The 17,213-nt window shown below is 41.6% G+C and overlaps 2 pseudogenes; one reads left to right on the forward strand and one right to left on the reverse strand.

Moving 5' to 3' along the window:
- The first annotated feature begins 781 nt into the window (after window positions 1-781).
- Window positions 782-5,108, forward strand: LOC121049250 (annotated as a pseudogene).
- Window positions 5,109-6,884: 1,776 nt separating this feature from the next.
- Window positions 6,885-11,560, reverse strand: LOC112163858 (annotated as a pseudogene).
- Window positions 11,561-17,213: the final 5,653 nt, after the last annotated feature.

Genomic DNA, 17,213 nt, shown 5'->3' on the forward strand with positions numbered 1-17,213 from the left:
TGCATCTGTTTTATTGTAACCCATAAGAATAAAGCACTACCCTCTACTCATAGTTTCCAACACCTGCTTATCTGAAGGGAAAGTTATTTGGTTTTCCGAGGTTATGTTGGACAAGGCTAGTTGCCTCAGAAACACATTTGACCACAAGGACAAATCAATGATATCCAGAGCAAGCTATCCATTTTGTGTAGATTGTAATGGATAATCTGAAATGGGTAGTCAAGGAAATTGGTAAACAAAATTGATAATTGCGGCACAAACGGTCTTAGTTTTCTACATTTCTTCTGGTGTCAGTTGTTCTTAAAAAAAGAAAGCAACACATTTTTTGAAACGTGGTAGAAAAATGTCAACATATCAATTGGGTAGCAATTCTGAACACATGAATGATTTATATATGCTCGAGCCAACTCCACCTCTTGAATTTGAATACAAGTGATAGATATGGGTGGAATCTGGCATCACTCGATTAGTTTGATAAATCTGTTTTTAGTTATAAAAATGGTGATAAAGTGTGCTACCACTACGAGCCGAAACCTGATTTATATAAAACTCTTTCCAAGACTTGTTTTTTATAAGCGGACGATCGAACACTAGACTTCTTTGAGTATCCAACTCACGCCAGCACCAACTTGCACACTTATTTAAGTTTCCGCTAGATCAAACCCCTTGGGTAGTTTGATAAATCTATTGATATATCGCTTGTCATTATTTTAGTATTTTTATTAATTTGATATGATATGATATGATATAAATTTTAAAAATTAGGGAAGTAAGAAAAAACATGAAGGGTAATACGGATATTTCATCATTTGAAAAACATACAGTCCCCGAAGCACAGGTAGAAGCAATTAAAGCCCAAAATGAAGAAGAAGACGGTCTCCAAGATCCACAGCAACCATGAACAACGGCGACCAGGGACGTTTAAACGGCGAAATTGAAGAAGACGAGGAAGACGAAGAGAACAACGATGGCCTCGCCGCTTGGGAAAGAGCTTACGCCGACGAGCGCTCCTAGGAGTCACTGCAAGAGGACGAGTTTGGGCTTCTTCGCCCCATTGACAACCAGAGCCTCCACCTCGCCCACTACCGCTGCCGCCTCCGCACCGCCAGCACCACTCGGATACAAAAGGGTCTCATTCGCTATCTTTATATCGTTATCGACCTCTCCAAGGTATTTGGGACAGTTTATCGAGTTTTCGTTATGAAAAGGGTTTTTCACTGCAACAGTTGTTTACTAAAGTTTGGAACTTCAAATTGAACTCACACTGGAAGTCTTACTATTTTGTATTCCTGGGGTTTTTGGGTTTGAAGTATTGTTAGAATTTATACGTGAGAAACTAATGGTTTATTGTCTTTGTCAACGATGAAATGGTATATGTGGGATATATGGATGCAAAAGTGTTTTGGAAAGTGGTATTTGTTTTTGATAGGAGGGCTCTGATATATGTTTACTTGGTGAGTTGATGTGGCTGTTAAGTTTTTAACATTTGGTTTCTTTTGATATATTTGCAGGCAGCATCGGAAATGGATTTTCGTCCTAGCAGAATGGGTGTGGTTGCGAAGCATGTTGAGGCTTTCATTACAGAGTATTTCTACCAGAATCCGCTCAGTCAAGTAGGCCTTGTGACTATAAAAGATGCTTTCATAGAGAGTATTTCTACCAGAATCTGCTCAGTCAAGTAGGCCTTGTGACTATAAAAGATGGGGTTGCTCATATCTTTACGGATCTCGGTGGGAGTCCCGAGTCTCATGTTAAAGCTCTGATGGGTAAACTGGAATGCTCAGGTGACGCGTCCCTGCAGAATGCACTGGATCTTGTTCAAGGGTGTCTAAATCAGATTCCATCCTATGGTCACAGGGAAATTCTGATCATGTATTCAGCCCTCAGTACCTGTGATCCAGGAGATATAATGGAAACTATTCAGAAACATGTTGAAGTTCATCAGCATATGAAGATGCATCTTATCAAACACTGGAGACATGAAAAAAAAAAAAAAACATAAGAACTGAAACCAAAAAGGAATTGGGGAAAACGAAGTTCAATTAAATGGAGGAGAAAAGATAAAAATACAATATGAATACATTTATGGAACCAAGATTAAGGCATACCTTTTGTTCGCGCTTCCATTTTTTTTTTTTGTGGCAAGGGAAACAACTTCATTAAACAACCAACAAGATTACAGAGAGAGGGCAGCAGAGGCCCATCCAAACTAAACCAAATAAAATTGAGAAAAACGAACACAAACAACACAGGAGCTCCAATACAATAGCATACCCAGATCCAACATCCACGATGCGGAATAGGCATCGAACAAGGACACAAACAAACCCAAGAAACTAGTAACCAAAACATGCCATAGAGACCCAAAGCTCCTGCCGAGCTGTACCAAAAGCATCCCTCAGATTGTCACCGAACAACCGAAGATAAACAACCACCGAGAAAGTACCAAGGAACCATGGGATGATGAGATCCGCAAATACCATAAGTAATTGCGTGGTGAACTCCTTCGTGTATCGAAGGTAAACGCTCCGAAGAGCAAGGGAAACGCTTCGAAGAGCGGAGCTCCGAAGAGCTGGGTAAACGCCCCGAAGGGCAACGGTGATAGTGGCTGTAGATGATAAAGGTAAATCGACAAAGGCATCAGAACAAAAAGACATCTTTGGATGATGGTCAAGGAACAACAACAACACAGAGAGGGTGAAGAGATGAGAAAAGAAACGAAAAAGGGAAAGGAGGGAGAGGAAAGAGCATGGTGGGAGTGGAGATGGGAGGCTAGATGGAGCAGATTTGAAAGGGAAAGCCGAGAGAAGAGGCATAAAGCCTCAGAAGGGAAGATCCCTAGGAAAATTTTAGATCGGTGCCGCCCCCGACTCTCGAGCCGATGATCAAGATCAATATAGATCTAGATCTGGCAAGAGAGAAGGGGGAGGAAAACTGGGGAAGCGGGTTTGGTTTGTTTAGAGAGAAGGTAGACTTTCTCTCACTAGAGATGTGGGGGGCGGGGTTGGAGATGTAGTTCGCGCTTCCATTTGAACAAACAAAAACTCTCGCTATGGTGATGAACTTCAACGGATTTGTGCTACCCTCGCTATGATTGTGGTAAGATGGTAGTAAGTGATAATTATTCTAGACTATTATTTAGGGCTGTCACCCGGTCGGTTCGAATCGGTTATAGGTATTACCAACTTCAAAACCAAATCTTTCAGTTTCAAAATTGAGCTACCAATTACCAACCAAAATTTTCAGTTTTTAATCATATCTACCAAATTTGGTATTTCGGTTTTCGGTATTACCAACTTACTTTGTAATATAAATTAGAATGAACAAAATTAGGTTTTTCAATTTTATAACCGTAAACTTCGTATTCATCTACTAATCATAGCTTTTTTTTGTATATATGACATCAAATTTTATCTATTTTCAATAAAACTAGGTTATTTAACCATCTTGGACTAGGTTACTCAAAATACATGTACTATTAATTATGTAGTATATTGAGTAATGTTCATACTATTATGAAAACTTTTATGTTTATTTCTTAATATACATGTATGTGTATTGAAAACCATAGTATATAAAGCAAATATTTAGATAATCAGTAGATTCGGTATTTACCAAAATCAAACCAACTTTTTCGGTAATTTTCGATTTCGGTTTTATCGGTCTCGGTTACCAAAAAGTTGGTTTACCAAACGTAAAATATCGGTTGGTATTCGGTCGTTTCGGTTATTACCAACCAAGTGGAAGCCCTACTGTTATCTCATAGTAAGCTGGTTCTGGCATTTCCCAACTTATTACTTTTGAGCTTTATTACTGTGGTAACAAGGACAACCTCTATTACTTTTATTTTTTCATTTTTCCATCAAGTTTCATTAATTGAATTTTATGAGTTCAGCATATGTACATGTGCACATATTGTCATGCATCTAGATTTTCTCTTTCATCAATAAGCAATTTGATTAAGAGTTAGTATCATTGTTCCGGGGTTTCGACATACGGTTCTAATTTTTTTTTTTTTTTTGGACAATGGTTCAAATGTTTTCTAAGCTTCATATATCTATTTGTCATTTGAATGTTCAAATCTTTGCATTTCATATTTTTGGATAATTTTGGTATCACATTAAACAGCAAATCTGATCATTCTTTTCAAGGTACGTATGTTTAGCAATTTATGCAAACGTTTGTTTCTTGTTTTGTTCCCATTCCACTAGATTTGGCATTGCAATTGTATTTTGTACGTTCATGAAAATGGGGATGTTTGCCTTTCACAATTTCAGTAAAAAGGGGGAAGAGATAGATCAGAGAACAAACAAAAAACTTGAGCAATGGAGAGGCACTGAATCAATCTCTTAATTTGGTTTAATGGTGTTGTACTTACTGTTAGCTGGTGGGTTTTGTTTCTGTCAATAGTTCTGCAAATTTTTTGTATTTTGTTTTTTTGTTTTTTTGTTTTTTTGTTTTTTTGTTTTTTTGTTTTTTTGTTTTTTTGTTTTTTTGTTTTTTTGTTATGTCTACTATTGGTTCTGAGGTGCTTAAAGGGTGAGTTACTGTTATACTCTTAAATTATTCTATTTTTGGAGGGTTGGGAGGAACGCGCCCCACACGCGTGAGGAAAAAAGGAGGAATCCCGACGGTGTTCGTTTCTCTCCCGGCCGAGCGCTACCGGCGATCCCGCCGCTGCGTTCCGGCCCAGGAGAGGATGTCGGTGATGATTGGTGGAAGGCCCTTAGTGCAGAGATGCGGTACAGAGGAAGAGGAGGAGGAGGGTGGGCTTTTGAGTTCGGGTTGGGCGGATCGTTCTCGATCTGTCCTTCTGGGTTCAGGGGCGACGACGAACGAGGTATTGCGGCGGTCTGTTTCTTTCCGGCGGAGGGACTCGGCGTCATCGCATAGGCGGGCTGAATCGTGGTGGAGGCGGTCAAATCGCGGCAGAAGGGTTCCCTGTAGGGAGCTGTTTCTATCGTGCTTTTGGATCTGGGTGAGGTTGTCAACAGGATGTAGATTCTGTTTGCAACTTGGCATGGTGGAGTGGTGATGTCAGGCAACGGCGAGGCAGTGGGGTGATGACGATGGTGGTTGCCGGCGGTGGGAATGGTTGTCTGCAGTGATTGGGTGTTGTTGGGGGAAGTGGGGTCTGGGCCGGGCCCCTGTCTTTGGGCTTTGGTGTTGTTTGGTTTTAATTAGGGTTTGTAGTTTGGTTTTGGTTAGGGTTTTTAGTTTGGTTTTGGTTAGGGTTTTTAGTTTGGTTTGTTTAGGTTTAATGAGTCCCTACTCTTTTGAGCTAGGGTTGGTTTCCTACTCTCTTGAGCTAGGAATTGGTCTAGGTGTTAAGCCATGTAAATGGTGTCATTCCCGAGGACAAGGACGATTTTGTTCAACTCTGGTTTACTTTTGTTGTCGATTCGCTGATAAGCGATCCTTTACACGTGGTCTAGCACCTTCGGACACGGTGTTGAAGAGGACGCTGTCTTCTTCGCAGTTGATTACGAGGTTTTACTGGAATTTTCGGGTTTATCTGTGCAATGTAGCCTTGGAAATAGGCGTTTGGTGGTTAGAGTTTGGGCCCTTTGGCCTAATGGTCTCTGTAACCGCGGTTTCTTGGGGTTTTGGTTCATGTCCCCCCCCAATGTAAGCTTTGTTGATTAATGGTTATTTTCTCTTCTCAAAAAAAAAAAAAAAAAAAAAAAAAAAGGGTGAGTTACTGACTGCCACACAGAATAGGCCTTGAAGATCAAGCCTGTGCATTTGAAGGTATCTTAATTTTCTTATGTTTCTGTACATTGTTCACATAGAAGTAGAGTGAGTTAATTTTCTTTTACTGGCTTTGTTCATAACGACAATATGAGGACCCTAATGAACTTAATTTGCCTTTTATTTTTGTAAGAGATCATGTTTCTCTATAGTTCGCTTCTTAATACATCTTTGGTGCTGCAGAATCATTTGGCTTTCAAAGTCCACAAGCTCTATGGAGCTTCTAAAGTTATAACTTGGTTTAATTATAAAGGCTGTTTATTACAATTGGAGATTTTGTAATGCATACTGCAACTTCAAAGTTTTGATTTGTTCTCTTTGATGTAGTTGACAATGGTCGATGATTACTTTTCCTAACTTTATGGGAAATCAAGTTTCATGTGCCCATGTGAATTTTGGTGCCTATAATAATAATGCCTTTTCTACTAAAGCATGATAAAAGTTTATAAGTTCCAGGTTTGCTTAAATACTATACTCTTACTACTAAATTTTTTCTTAATTGTCTGTTTAGGTTATCTTTGTCACATTAGCTGCTAGCCTTTGCGGCCTTAATATACTCGGAATCCCTGTATATATTTGCCCATGTTCTGGTTTAGTGAAGGTTCTTATGGTTGCTGCATTTTATTTGCATTTTGTTTATGCTCTTATAGTTTCAGTTTTATGTTTATTGTATTTTTTTTTCCATAAGAGGTAAGGTTGATGTCCTCTTCTATTATACTTTGTTTTCCTTTATATATTAAAAAAAAATGAAGGGTTGCCGGGTATTATCGGAGTCTGCGGATGTTTTCCATCCCTCTATGCTTTCACCAATTTGAGAATATCAACAAGTCGATATTACTTGAGAGAAATATGAGGCATGAGACAAGGATTAACAACAAAATTAAATGCACGCTCGCTCGCGGTCTCATATTGTTGATACCTAAAGAAGCACGAGACATGCTGTATTATTGTGTTTCGGATTTGTTCTTTTTATTAATAACTTGTTGGTTATTCTATATTTGAAATTTGGGGCATGACATGGAAGTTCATGAAGAATGTTAAAAGTCTTGATGAGATTCACTCATCTTTAAGAGTTTCTGAAAGAGAGTAATGGTAGAGATCTCAAATTTATTTAGCAAATAAGAATTCCAAATGATCGGTGTGGCATATTTGTATTACACTATATTAACCTAGTGGTGGTTACAAAAGAGTTGAAACTATATATATTATTTTGAGAAGAAGAAGCAAAGGAAGTTGGGGGCAGAAACTCGATCGATATAATCCAGTTTTCACAAGATTAATCGAGAGAGGCCAACAGGATTTGAAGCTTAAATAGGCACGGATTGGACGAGTGTAGAAACTATGAAATCCTTGAGCACAACCTCATGATGAGTAGTGTAACCATCTTCGTACTTGTATGCAACATTCATGGCACATGCGAAGTTAAGAATTCGGGTTAGTAGTGGCCTCGGAACAACATTAGAAAGGAGGAACGATTCGTTTATATCATTCCATGCGTCACTCACTTTTCTACGCAATCCGATTATTGCTTCTTCTTCTGTGGCACCATATTCTTTCATGTAGCACTCTACAGCTGAGGTAACATATCCTCTCTTTTGCTCAAACTACAAATGCAGAGACGTACATGATCATTTAGGTTCAAATCCAAAGCCTAATGATGACTGTAGTTAAAACAAAAAAAATGCATACACGAGGAATTGGCTCACATACGGAACCAGAACCCTGCTACGTACAATATATCAAGTTATCAACTAACAACTATTATATGTACTATAAAGTCTTGAGTGATCGATCATGGAAATTAGTGGGCAATATATATCGATCAAGAGTTGCTAATAGCAATAATTATGTATCTTGACCCAATGAGGTTGGTCTAGTGGAAGCATGCTAGGTTGCAAGTGGGGCGGACGCTGCAGAGATTCTCCTGGTAATAGGAGGTCTCTGGTTCGAATCCCAGCTTGTGAAAAACATCATTTGGGAAGAGGCCATACCCAAATTGCTCCCGGCCCGGAGTGGTATAGCTCACTCGGCCACCATTTTTTATTCAAAAAAAAAAAAAATTATGTACCTTGTGGTCCACTATGTCATCCATGAGTCGGCAAACCATTGTAGCCCCTTTTACAGCCTTGGGATAAGTGGCCAACCAATCGAAGGAGTCTTGCGTAGCAATATCTCCCATTCCAACAAAAGATGTTGTTATTAGCATAGGGTAGCCTGTGGTGATTAATGCTAGGGCCATATATTCATCCATTGTTGGTATGTGTTTCTGTTGCAACCATTTAACTTCAAGGAGGTAATTTTCAGCTTGCTTTTTCATCTATATATAAGAGACAACTGATTAACATTTTTTAGTCTATAACGAAAGTCGTATTTTATGTACATATAGACTCAAAACTCATCAAAAAGTACTAGGCGAATGGGGCTTACAGCTTCTCTGGCATAGTGGATTCGATACAACTTTCCCTCCTTTGCAAGCTCTTCTTCAATTTCAGTATAGACTTCTAACAATGCCTTGTAGCAAAGTTTCATATAATCTGGTAATGGATCTATGGCACGGATATCCCACCTAATCAAACAGTTAATAATTGAGAAGTTAGTCCTAGATATTTTAACGTACCCAAAAATGCTCTTAAACATAAACACTATTGATTTGTAGTATTTATGCTGGATACTAATTTTCGAGCAACCGCAGAGGTTGAGCAAAGGGAGAGCGGCGGCAGCCTAACCATCCGTTTATTCTAGTAAAGGAGAGATCTCTTCGCCGTTGGGAGGGGTCGGGTGTAGAGGCGAGATCTCTTTGTCGTTTGGAGGCGTCGGGTTTTGCGGTGGCAGGCCTGGCCGTTCTGATATGCAGAGAAGTTGCTATTCGTCGGCAATAGAGTGTGGCGGTAGTGCTTGTTTGCCGGAGCGGCTGGGTTTTCTAGGGGAGATCGACCTCGCTCGGCGTGGGTCTGAGATCTTGTTTTGTTATGTTGCGCTGCTCGGTTCTAGGTTGCAAGATTTGGAGTAGTAGTTCAAGACGAGTGTTGCTTTACTTGGCTCTCTCTGATCGCCGGTGGGCAAACTTGAGTGGCGGTAGTCGCTGTGATCAGTGGCTGACGTGGTGTAGGAAGGGCCACTCGCTTGAAAGCATGACGGCAATGACAATGGCTTCGTAGAGGGCTAGGGCTTTTGCTCACCTTGCGCGGGTTTGGACCTTGGCCCAAATCTAGGTTGTTGGGCTCTCTTTTGTGGGCTTGTAAGAAAGGTGCTTGCCACCCTCATGTATCACTTAGTGGTGAGGGTGGGCCTGACCGAAAAGGTAGACCTTCTTGGGCATTTGGGTTGGTATATGGTTCAAGACCAATCGTTTTGTATCATAACTTCTGCGGGAGTTGATAATTATCTGGATAAGATTGGCTCCTATTTGTTGGTTAGGAAGTGGCTTTCTATTAGTATCATAATTGCGTAATTGGCTAATGGGAGGCTAGTAAATGATTTTGCCCTAGAAGACATGAAATTTCTTTATTCATAAGTTCACTAATTATAGCGAGCTTATCATCGACTTGTAATCAGTTTGTTTTACTTAGATTAGGATTTCCAGATTTTCTTGTCGGCTATTTTGTTGTAAGTGCGGATAGACTCTACCCATTAACTGTTGTCAGCTATTGATTATAATGATAGCAATTTCTATTATAAATAACAAACCATGTATATAACTATATTTAATTCTCACGTAAGGTTAATTAACTGCATTTTTAAAATCTCATTCAAATTGTCTTTGATGATCTAGACTACCCATCTTAATTCTAGGCCACTCAATTAATATATGACCTACAAAGTTTCAGGAAAAACAAAATTTATTTAACCATTTCAATTATATCCAACACTCTACGTACATTTATCTTTAATGCTTCACAATCTTTAATAGATAGCTGAAATGTTGCAGAGCTGCTTAAAAATTAAAATTAGCATATGATAGTATAACAGTTCCAATTTAAAATTTATTATGCAATTATCGAATTGATAATTTCTGTATTATTTAAAATGCACGCTTAACTTTAGTGGAGAATTTCACTATAACCATCTCTATGTGTGTAGGGGCAAATCCCTACATGTGTATCTTTTAGCTAGCTTTCAATTGTTGGGAGATCAAGTTTAGACAAAGGCTAGTGACAATTAATTTTAAGTAATAAATTTACCTCTTAATAGCTTCAGTAAAGAGCTCTAATTCTTCGAGTGTGCCTTGGTTATCATAAATGTCATCGATGATAGATGTCATGGCTGTGACTTTGCATGATGTTCTCCTACCAAAGGCATATTGAGGTTCGAAGTACACTGACAAAGCCCAGGTCAAGTAAATTTCGGTAATTCTGTCTCTTGTAAACGGCAGCTTGTTTGTCACGTCCAGGTCCTTCCACCACCTACAATTAAATTACAGAACAATTTAATTGATAGAACAAAATAGCATTTCTTTGATTTAGTGTGTATAGATATACACACACATACACGTAGTTTGATAGTTAATTAACCTAGTGATTTCACACAGTTCCTTCTGATGGACTTTCTGGAGTAGGTTGAAATCCAACTTTGCAAAAGTTAGAGAGTTTCGTTATGTAAATCGCGTTTTGGGTAGGTTGACAAGTAATATCTTGCTTCCACCCTCGGAATGCCCTTCCGAAGTGGCTGATTTAAGGAATGGGCTACTTGTTGCGAAAGTGAAGGGCTTAAACTGTGTTTGATTGACTCAAGATGAGTGGTGGTAAAGGCTAGTGCCTCTTCGAGTATGTCTTCTCCATGTATCTTAAGATGGGTGGCTTCATACAAGCTTAATAGTCCTGATACATCACTCAGAAGAGATGCCTTAAATTTCTGATCATTTCCTTCCTTGAACTTGTTGAACACATCTGCATCACCAGGCAATCCAATAGACGAGTCTTTATTTATCATATTATCTATATACACACAAAGACAAAGATATATGGACAAATTTCAGGCCAGATTTTTATCAGTATATTGGCATGCATGGGCATAGAAATTCAAATAAGAGTTTACAAAGTCATGACGAACTTAATATTATACGTATCCAGTAACATATACTATTTCCCCCTAATTTAGCACTCTATAAAGCGAGCTAGTTATTGGAGTTGACACAAAAATGGATGACTTACCGCATGAAACGTTATAACCTTGTTATCTCAACAATCGAAAACGGAGAGCAGTACTGTAAAGGTCATCATCACTACTAGAAGAGTAGTTATTGTGAATTTGTTTCAAAATTCCATCAATCTCATTTTCAAAATGATAGGACACGCCTAGGCGTTGAATGTCATCAACCAAGTCCAATTGTTGTGAAGGGTTTTTAACGGGATCCATTAGCATGCTTTTCACCTCTTCTTTCAGTTCTCGGACGTGCTGCTCAAGTTCAATGTTTACTTCCTACACGGGCAAATTGATGAAAAGAAATGCTGTATAATTTTCAGAAAAAAGGGATTGTACAAATATATAGCTTACATGGTACTGCAATGATGTAAAATAATAATATGATGCTCAATTGAAGGTTTATATTTAAAATCAATAGAAGTATATATTACTGGGAATTGCATGTCTACAGACATATTATATATATCCTACCATGGTAGCATAAGAGAGAAAATGATCACCCCAAATGCTTGGGGCATAATTAGTTGAAGGTCGCTTAATATGAGCAACGGTATCTGGCCTTTGAGCTTGAGATGCTAAAACTTGGGGAGACATTTTTCTGTATGAACAGCTTGTGTGAGTTGAAGAGAGGTGTAAGTGCTGCTTTGCTATTTATAATGGAATAGCCACAGACGCAACTTTTGACACTAGTTTTGAACCATTAGATAATTAGATATAAAACCAATTTCTCAAGGAGGTACTGGCAAAAAATCTTATCAATAGTGATTTACACCCAATTCACATAGGCAAACTTTCTTTGTAGAGTGTTGATGTATGATTTTTTTTTTGGGTGTATTTTCCTACCGGGTCGGCTATTGCCACCCTACTGTATGAAGTTGCCCAACAATGAATAAAGTAAACATTGAATGCTAAGAAAGTTATCTTTAAGGTTTAACATAAACTTGTAAGCTGAAAAAAGTAGTTAGTAGAGTGGCAATAGCTGCACCCTTTCCTATATGCCTGATTTATCCCTAGAATGGTTTAAATTAATATAGGATGATAACTGATTCTTAAATTTAGCATCTTTAACTGTTACTACTCATTGAAATTTGAATTAACTTCTTTTTGTTAAGAAGTAAAATCATTTTAAAAAATCTTGTTTTTCCAATTAGAAATTTTTTTTTTTTTTAAAACCAGTACAACGGTCCAATAACTACATTTCTCAGAATCATAACAACAACTCAGTTTCTCAATTCCACATTTTATAACTAGTTATCCAAGTATGAAATCAAGTCTAGTTCATCATTCTCAAAACAAAATTTACAGTAGGCATGTAAACACCAGCAACCAAATTGTAGAGGTTAACTATGATTCGTCAATTCATGCTTTGAGGTCAACGATGACTCAAGGAAGTTAGAACAGTCGCCGGTGACGACGATCGCGACAGAGCCGAAACTAACCCAAAAACGCAAATCATCAAAACCCAACCAAATTTAAAAACAAATTATACTATCATGTAGAGCGTAACAAGTGAATAAATTTTCGTACCACATGCAGCTCAATCCATCGTCGGAGTTGCCGGAAAATGCAGAAACACCGCCAGAAGCACCGAGATATTGTACATACCTCCAACAATATGGAGTATTTACTACGTCACCAAGCATAAGTAACACCCTCTTTGGGACACCCACAAGCCATGGTGAGGCCCAACCGAGACATGCATCTTGTAGCCTTATGTTCAAGCTACGCTACGGTATCCGGAAGTCGCAAATCCGTCGCCGGGAAGCCACCTTTCCGGCCTTGCCAACATGCCTCCACAATATGCTTCTCTAGACTAGAATAGTAGCTTTGAGTCCCACATCTAAGAAAATGTAAATGAGAGAGCCTCCTTCCCCTATAAAAGGAATGCCTCCTCCAACTCAAACATAACTCCATTACATCTCTTGTAATCTTGTTGGGCCGCAAGGCTCGACACACTAGTATAAGCTTTCAAGTGGACGTAGTTTCCCGCTAAGGCGGGAGACGAACCACTATACAACTCGTGTCATTCTCTCTCTCTCTCTTACTTATCGTTAATTAGATCCCCACGGATCCAAACATTAACATTGGCGCCGTCTGTGGGAAGCCAACACAAAGGCTTCGTCACCTACCACGAACTTTGACCCGAAAATGTCGAGCCGACGCTCATTCAACATCAGGTTGGGGCTGGTCAACGCCCAACATGGCTGGTCAACGCCCGGCGGGGTCGGTCAACGCCCGTAGGCAAAGTCAACGCCCATCAAGGCTTGATCAACTTTTGGTCAACGCCCAACTCAAAAAAGTCAACGATGACTGCAAAAAAAAAAAAATTTGGGCCAAGTCTTCTCTGGACACCCAGAGATTTACTTTGGGCACCATGCTATCTTCTTTCAATCGATCATCAGCACCAACAGCAAAGCTTTGTCCGCTTGGCACCACCGCCGGCTACGATCATCCGCCAGCTGCTCCGCCGATCAAAGCCTCCGGCTAGCGGCCCCGCTACTGCAAACCGCTAGCCATTACGAGCCTCCGCTGAGCTCTGAGTTCCGCCGGACTTCTTCCTCCGCTGACGGGTTTTCTCCGCCGGACTTCTCTGCTGGGCGAGTTTACTTCTCAGTTGGACGAGCTTCCACCGCCGGCCTTCCACCTCCGCTGGACTGTTCACCGCTGCGCTTCACCTCCGCCGGCAAAACTCCGCTCTAACTCCAGCAGGCTTCCGTCAAGCGGACTGTACACCGCTAGGCACCGCCACCAAGCTCTACTGCTACCTCCAGTAGGCCATCAGTAGACATCTCGGCTCGTTGCTTAGCCTCTGCCAAGCGAGCACCACCATACTGTGCACCGCCGACTGTATACCGCCGAACTACCATCAAACAGGTTGCAGTCCGGTCCAGGTCTCCACCACCCCCCGCTAACAAACAACATGGCTGGCCAACCACCGCCAGCGAAGCTCCGCTCCTCCAAACTTCCTCCGCTGGCCACCTCAGCTACCTAAAGCGTCCTCCGGACACCAAAACTCCGCCGAGCTCCAGGTCCGCTGCACTCCAGCACCGCCGAACTCGGATCCCCCGTCGAGCTCCAGGTCCGCTGCACTCCAGCACCACAGAACCCGGATCCTCCGCCGAGCTCCAGGTCCGCTGCACTCCATCTCCGCTAAACACCACTAGCGGAACCTCCAGCAACAGCTCTCAAAGACCCACTAGCACTCAGCGGCCAGCCAAGCATCTTCCACCGCCCAACTTCTTCCGCCGGCGAACACCACCGCTAGCTCTAGATGCTCACAGCCTTGACGGAGCATCAGTAAACTCCGCTGGTGTCCCAGGGCTCCGCCGGAAAGTTCGCTGAGCAACTCATCCGCCGAGCTGTGTCGGCGGCAGCGCCAAAAATCCTCCGCAGAACTCGAGCTCCGCTGTGCCGCTGACCAACATCTGCTCAACCAGCCAGATTTTCTTTGGGCACCCAACGATGCTCTTTACACCCAGGTTATTGATGCAGAGAACCTATTTTCTGAAGCATCTTCCCTCACCCTCCTCCGCGGGCATCCCTCTGGCCACTCTGCTGGGCAAACTCCATCACTCCCCGAACTCGGCAAAATCTGCAGAACTAGAATTCACACCTTGATCGGAGAGAAAGCTAAGTTCTCTTCTTTTTCATATGCAGTCGGGTTATATATATGCTGGGGTCGCACATTACTGCACATTCATACTCTGTGTCCAAAGCATAGCTTGACAGCAGTACACACCACGTGCCTGCACTTTGCATAACATCAATGCCACTTCGTCCTATAGAAAGCATACACGTCACACTCACCTCCATGAATAGTATTATATGCGTTTGTTGCTATGCAGGACTACCTCTATTTAGCCTCTTACACCATCACGTGTAGCTAACTGATAGAGACCCCTAGGCTCTAGATATTTCAATGCATGTGCAACTCCTTTAGACAAGTCAAAAGCATGCTTATTAAACAACCAAGGCTACATGACACATAGATCCCTCCATGATCTATTAAATTACACCAGCTTGCCTATTAAAATTGCATGGCTTAATTGCATGGCCTACAATTTGCCGCACATTCACGTGCCTGCCACATTGCTTATCATATAACTTTTTGGTTAATCAAATACAAACCACCAAGGCCACTTTTTTTTGTCCTCTTCTGCAAACTAGCTGCTGTGTATGACAAAGACTAGCTCATGATCCATGCTTAAGTTATCATATATATGCATTTGAGCTATACATCCATGCCTTCAATTTTTACAATTGAATTTCAATGTATTTCCTATTCTCCCAGCAAGAACAACTGATAGATCTCCCATAATGAACCTCACATGCCTAAATGGTCTTGTTATATCTATCAATTTCACATTCAAAATAGATGCACATATACATTTGTCGTCAAACTACCGCATTTGCTTATACACTTCGCTTAGAATGTTGTCAAAGTACATATGCAAATTATTTGTGTTGATTTTACGTACTCATGTCCTAATCATCTATTTTGTTTCAAGGAAATTCAACTATTTCCATCAACCATGCAAACCTCAACTACGAGTTGACGGGTATTATCGGAGTACTTTATCCGCCACAAGCAATAGACCGTCATGCTCGGCCAACTCCGCTAACCTCCAAATCGGCATAAGATAAGTCACTATATCTTACATTTTACGCTCTTTCAATTTGAGCTACCGCCATGCCAATACCATGCTTTTACTACTTCTAAGCATGCTTATGGAATATCACACTTGATATATCTTTACATGCTTCCATAACTTTTAAGCATGCCTACAACATTTCGTAGATTTGGCAACACTTTCTAGATCTCACATACTAGATATGCCATGCTTCACATACCGATCTCAATGATCCTTTAGCATATCTACAAAAAATGCAAAAATGATATTAGCATCCACATTACAAGTACATGCTATACACATATGCCATGCTTCTATTTTAATTGCAAAATTAAATAAACATGGGACACTCGAACAAAATATTATTACTTGCCCTATGTGTTTATCATTTTTCAAACCAAACCGCCAAGCGGTAAGGCAACGCCTCATAATGACAATGACCGCTACGCGGCATTGCAGTCAAGTTTCTCCTTCGAGAAAACAGCTAGGGACTAGTTAACACAGCCCACGGCAGCCATTGATCCGGCAGTTAACCCCGACGCTTGGGTATCTAAGATTGGGCTCGCTACCCAACACCCTCTGCTCCGCGCAGCTCCCCTCATCAAACAATTTTCCGACCATCCAGAGGTCTATAGCCAGGAGTGGGGGACTCCTCGCAGGGCCTGGCAGGGGCCCACCCGAAAGGGCAAAAGCGTCCGCTCCAACCAATTCTAGATGGACAACGCACTCGCACTAATTATGCTTGATATACGGCACAAAGCTACGCTTTGGTATCAACCCGCAAGAACACCCTCCTTGACTGGGGACTTCGGGGACTTGTACATACAGCCCAACATAATTAGCAACGGTCACGCTCATGCCTCAGGGCATCACCTTCGAGCTACCCGTTAATACCTTCCCGGCACCCCCGAGCTTCCGCTTATGCCTTCCCGGCACCCCGAGCTTCCGCTCATGCCTTCCCGGCAACCCACGAGCTTCCCGCTCATGCCTTCCCGGCACCCCGAGCTTCCGCTCATGCCTTCCCGGCACCCCGAGCTTCCGCTCATGCCTTCCTGGCACCCCGAGCTTCCGCTCATGCCTTCCCGGCAACCCTTGAGCTTCCGCTCATGCCTTCCCGGCAACCCTTGAGCTTCCGCTCATGCCTTCCCGGCACCCCGAGCTTTCCGCTCATGCCATCCCGGCACCCCCGAGCTTACCGCTCATGCCTTCCCGGCAATCCTCGAGCTTTACACTCATGTCTACTCGACACACTACACGTTAATGGAACATTGAATTTTTTTTACCATTTGTCGTTTACCGATTGCGACAAATCAAATTCTTTTCGCGTCCCATTAATACGAGAGACAACCAAACAAACGCAACCGTACTCGCGATCATCGTTCATGAGTTACAAATGCATACCTCCGCGGCGCTCATGCAACTTGCATCTCGCGAGCATAACCCCGTCAAACTCGACCTCGTTCGTCTCCTTGCGCGCGTCACGCATTTATCATATGCAATTCATTTGCTCACACGACCATATGCGCACTATTACGCTCATATACGCCAACGCATATCAATGCAACTCACATTTGTTGCCCAATGCAACGAGCATTCTACATATGCCTGTTTTTTGTCTTTGTTGTGCAGGTTTACGAGTCCCTTCTTGCTTACGGAGTTCGGGGACTTGTAGGGGCTCCATACCGCCCG

The sequence above is a fragment of the Rosa chinensis genome, chromosome 5 (genome assembly GCF_002994745.2).
Source record: "Rosa chinensis cultivar Old Blush chromosome 5, RchiOBHm-V2, whole genome shotgun sequence".
NCBI lineage: Eukaryota > Viridiplantae > Streptophyta > Magnoliopsida > Rosales > Rosaceae > Rosa > Rosa chinensis.